This window comes from Camelus ferus, chromosome 12, assembly GCF_009834535.1.
Source record: "Camelus ferus isolate YT-003-E chromosome 12, BCGSAC_Cfer_1.0, whole genome shotgun sequence".
NCBI lineage: Eukaryota > Metazoa > Chordata > Mammalia > Artiodactyla > Camelidae > Camelus > Camelus ferus.
Window position 1 is genome coordinate 25,199,376 of NC_045707.1, and position 4,935 is coordinate 25,204,310.

The window sequence follows — 4,935 nt, forward strand, 5'->3', positions numbered from 1 at the left end:
ACATACATAGACAGACAGAGGGAAACACAGGCACAGACACACACACACACACACACACATACACATACACAAACACACACGCTAGCCTTCTCCTACTCCTCAATTAAAAAGTTCGGTAGATATACACACTAAAGCCCTCTTCCAACCGACAGAGGGACAGATAAATAGTCAGAGTAGCCTGCTTGTATGCGTATACTACATTGAAATGGTGATAGATTGATTGATAAATAGAAAGATAGATAGATAGATAGATAGATAGATAGTTGGATAGATGGATAGATACATAGATTGATTGACAGGCAGGCATAATAGAGACATACTTGTCATCTTCTCCTCCGTTATGTAAAAGGACAGACACCAACATAGATTAGCCTACACCTCCTCCAGTAGATAAGCACTCAGGCAGGCAGTCAGACAGATAGACACACTAGAGGTGGGGTACGGTCTGCGGACGAGGTCGGCGGCGGAGACCGAGGACTCGGGTGCCCCTGGAGAGCCAGAGTATTTTCCCCAATTTCCCTAGCGGCCTGGTTTGGGGGTGGCCTCTGCTCCCACAAGTTCGCAGGTCTCATGCCTTTGAATTCAGCCTGCTCTGGTTAGCGGGACTGGGGCCATCAGGAGATGAGTTAGGGGGTGGAGGCTGAGGCGGCACTGCGGTTAAAGGGGGCTGCCCCGGGTAGGTAGTCATTCTCCTAACCTCTACCCTTGTCCTGGCTTCGGGGCGGCCTCTGCTACCCCAGATGTGAGGGATTTAATTCTCCTTCTCGGTAACGTCCTTGGAGGCAGGCGACGTGAGTTCAGGGGACAGGGACTTCGCGGGGAGGTACTGCCTGTGCTGAGCAGATCAATTTGCCCCCATCTGTACATCGGTGTGTCCTGGGGGCGTCCTCTCCTGCCCCAAGTTGTCAGTATGCATGTTTGCGGGTCAGCCTGCGCCACGAAGGGGGGCGTGGTGCCGTCATGGGCTGCAGTGATGAGGCGGGGCTGCCCCACCGAGCCCTTGTATTTGCTCCCATCTCCCACTTGGCCGGTCCTGGGGTCGGTCTCTGCTATTCTAGGTACAAGACATGCACATCTCCGTGTAGGCTTGCTCCGGGGATGCGGGCACGGTGTGGACAGAGGGCGGGGTGGGGCGGGGCGGTGGCGGCTTCAGAGATGGCGGATGCAGTGGGGTGATGGCTACCCAGGCCAGCCTGTGCATTTCCAACCTGTGGCCCCCTCAGTCTGCTCTGGCTCGCTCTCTGCTGCCTCAGGGTGGTCATTGGCATCCCTCCAGGTCGGTCAAGTCCTGGGAGGCTTCTTCCATTAGACAGACAGACAGACAGACACACAAATAAATAGACAGACAGAGCGACTAGCTTCTTCCTCCATTTAGAAACAGCCATATGTCCTAACCACCAGCTCCTAATCCATTAGATAGGTACACAGATAAATACATACACAGGCATACACAGACACACTCACGCAAACACACACACACACAAACACGCACACATTCTAGCTTCCTCCTGCTCCTTAATTAGGCAGGTTCATAAACATAGTAAACTCCTCCTCCATTAGATACATAAAGAGAGAGATTTACAGATACACACAGTAGCCTCTACCTGCTCCTGTTAGAGAAACAGACAGATAGCTAGACACAAGGGAATTATCCATCTTCTCCATTAGTTATAGTTAGAGATAACTCTCAGACACACAGAGACACAGACACACTAGTCTTCTCCTACTCTGACACACAGAGAGACAGATACCCTAGCCTCCACTTGTTCTCGATTAGATATATGTACTTATATTTATATCTCATATAGACAGACAGACATCCTAGCCTATTCCTCCTCCATTACATGCATACATAGACTGATAGAAAGATACATTAGCCTCCTCCCCGTTTAGATACAGATACATAGATAGACAGATCCGCATGCATGCGCGCACACACACACAGACACACACACACACTCTAGCCTCCTCCTCTTCCTCCAATAGGTAGATTGAAATATAGACACACTAACCTTCTCCTCTTACAACTGACAGACAAATAAACGACACGCTAGCCTACTGCTATGCTTCTCCTAGACGGATAAATAGATACATTGATAGATACATATATAGATACATACATACATAAATACACACATACATACATACATACATATAAAGAAACATAGATAGACAGGCAAATAGAGATATACTAGTCGGCTCCACCTCCGTGGATAAACAGGCAGACTCACACATAGAGTAGCTTCTCCCATACTCCAATAGACTGTCAGTCATTCAGGCACTCAGACATACAGACACACTATAGGCTGGGTGCGGTCTTGGGATGTGGATAGGGGGTGGCGACAGGGGAATAGTGTGCCCCTGGCGAGCCAGAGGATTTTCTGCCATGTCCCTAGCTGCCTTGCCTGGGGGAGCCCTCTACTCCCCCAAGTTCGACGGACTCAATCCTTTAAATTCAGCCTGCCCTGGGAGCTGACGTGGTGGGGTCAGCTGAAGAGGACGTTGGCAGGGGCTGAGGCTGGCACAGCATTAAAGAGGGATCCCTCAGAGAGTTGGTCATTTTACTCCCATCTATCCCTCCCCTGGCCTCGGGGCGGCCTCTACTACCGCAGATGTTCGGCATTTAATTTTCCTTGTCAACAGTGTTCTGGGAGGCTTGCGAGATGATTTCGGGGTAAAGGGACATTTCGGGGTGCGGACTGCCTCGGGTGAGATGATAAGTTTGCTCCCATCTCCAAAACGGCCAGGCCTGGGGGCAGCCTCTCCTGCCCCAGGTTCTCAGTATGCATGTTTGCAGGTTCAGCTGCCCCCATGATGCAGGCTTTCTTTGGTCAGAGTCTGCAGTGAGGTAGCAGTTCTGCCCAACTGAGCTGGTGTATTTGCTCCCATCTCCAACTTGGCCGATCCTGGTGTCGGTCTCTACTACTCTAGGAACAGGAGGTGCACATCTCCGTGTAAGACTACTACCGGGTGGCGGGCGCGGGGTGGTCAAGGGGCGGGGCGGGTGCGAGGCGGAGGCGGCTACAGGGAAGACGAAAGCTGGCAGCTCTTTGAGTCCAGGAAATCTTTTGAATTTCCACAATGCGTCCCGCTCAGCCTGCCCTGGGGCACTCTGTGCATGCCTCAGGTTGGCAACTGGCATTCCTCCAGGTCAGTCAAATACTGGGACGCTTCCTCCCTTAGAACGATAGAGATACCAATAAATACACAGAAACACTACCATCTTCCTCCATTTAGAAATAGACATATAACCTAAATTAATTCGACTCATCGATTATATAGGTAGATAGTTACATACATAGACAGACATAAAGACAGACACACTCACACACACACACACACACACACACACACACACATACACAAACACACACGCTAGCCTTCTCCTACTCCTCAATTATAAAGTTCGGTTTATAGACGCACTAAAGCCATCTTCCAACCGACAGAGGGACAGATAAAAAAGGCAGAGTAGCCTACTTGTATGCGTATACTACATTGAAAGGGAGATAGATTGATAGATAAATAGAAAGATAGATAGATAGATAGATAGATAGATAGATAGATAGATAGATAGATAGTTGGATAGATGGATAGATACATAGATTGATTGACAGGCAGGCAAAAATAGAGACATACTTGTCGTCTTCTCTTCTGTTAGGTAATAGGACAGACACCAACATAGAGTAGCCTACACCTCCTCCAGTAGATAAGCAGTCAGGCAGGCAGTCAGACAGATAGACACAGTAGAGTTGGGGTACGGTCTGGGGACGAGATCTGCGGCGGCGACCGAGGACTCGGGTGCCCCTTGAGAGCCAGAGGATTTTCATCAATTTCCCTAGCAGCCTGGTTTGTGGGTGGCCTCCGCTCCCTCAGGTTCGCAGGTCTCATGCCTTTGAATTCATCCTGCTCTGGTTAGCGGGACTGGGGCCGTCAGGAGAAGAGTTAGGAGGGTGGAGGCTGAGGCGGCACTGCGGTTAAAGGGGGCTGCCCCGGGTAGGTAGTCATTCTCCTAACCTTTACCCTTGTCCTGGCTTCGGGGCGGCCTCTGCTACCCCAGATGTGAGGGATTTAATTCTCCTTCTCGGTAACGTCCTTGGAGGCAGGCGACGTGAGTTCAGGGGACAGGGACTACGCGGGGAGGGACTGCCTGTGCTGAGCAGATCAATTTGCCCCCATCTGTACATCGGTGTGTCCTGGGGGCGTCCTCTCCTGCCCCAAGTTGTCAGTATGCATGTTTGCGGGTCAGCCTGCGCCACGAAGGGGGGCGTGGTGCCGTCATGGTCTGCAGTGATGAGGCGGGGCTGCCCCACCGAGCCCTTGTATTTGCTCCCATCTCCCACTTGGCTGGTCCTGGGGTCGGTCTCTGCTATTCTAGGTACAAGACATGCACATCTCCATGTAGGCCTGCTCCGGGGAGGCGGGCACGTGATGGACAGAGGGCGGGGTGGGGCGGTGGCGGCTTCAGAGAAGGCGGATGCGGGGGGCGAAGTCTACCCAGGCAAGCCTGTGCATTTCCACCCTGTGGCCCCCTCAGCCTGCTCTGGCTCGCTCTCTGCTGCCTCAGGGTGGTCACTAACATCCCCCCAAGTCGGTCGAGTCCTGGGAGGCTTCCTCCATTAGACAGACACACAGACACACAAATAAATAGACAGACAGACCGACTAGCCTCTTCCTTCATTTAGAAACAGCCATATATCCTAACCACCTGCTCCTCATCCATTAGATAGTTACATAGATATATACATAGACAGGCACACACAGACACACTCACACACACACAGACAGACACACACACACACACACACATTCTAGCCTCCTCCTGCTCCTCAATTAGGCAGGTTCATATAAACAGTAAACTCCTCGTCCTTTGGATAGATACCGAGTGAGACTGACGGAAACACACACACTAGACTCAGCATTCTCCTGTTAGAGAAA

General features: G+C 51.2%; 1 long non-coding RNA gene across 1 annotated transcript; it reads left to right on the top strand.

Annotated features, from left to right (window-relative positions):
• The first annotated feature begins 2,697 nt into the window (after nucleotides 1-2,697).
• On the top strand, nucleotides 2,698-4,450 carry LOC116667808. Its single transcript, XR_004324886.1, has 3 exons — nucleotides 2,698-2,797; nucleotides 3,151-3,154; nucleotides 4,403-4,450. It is a non-coding gene; the product is annotated as an uncharacterized LOC116667808 (long non-coding RNA).
• Nucleotides 4,451-4,935: the final 485 nt, after the last annotated feature.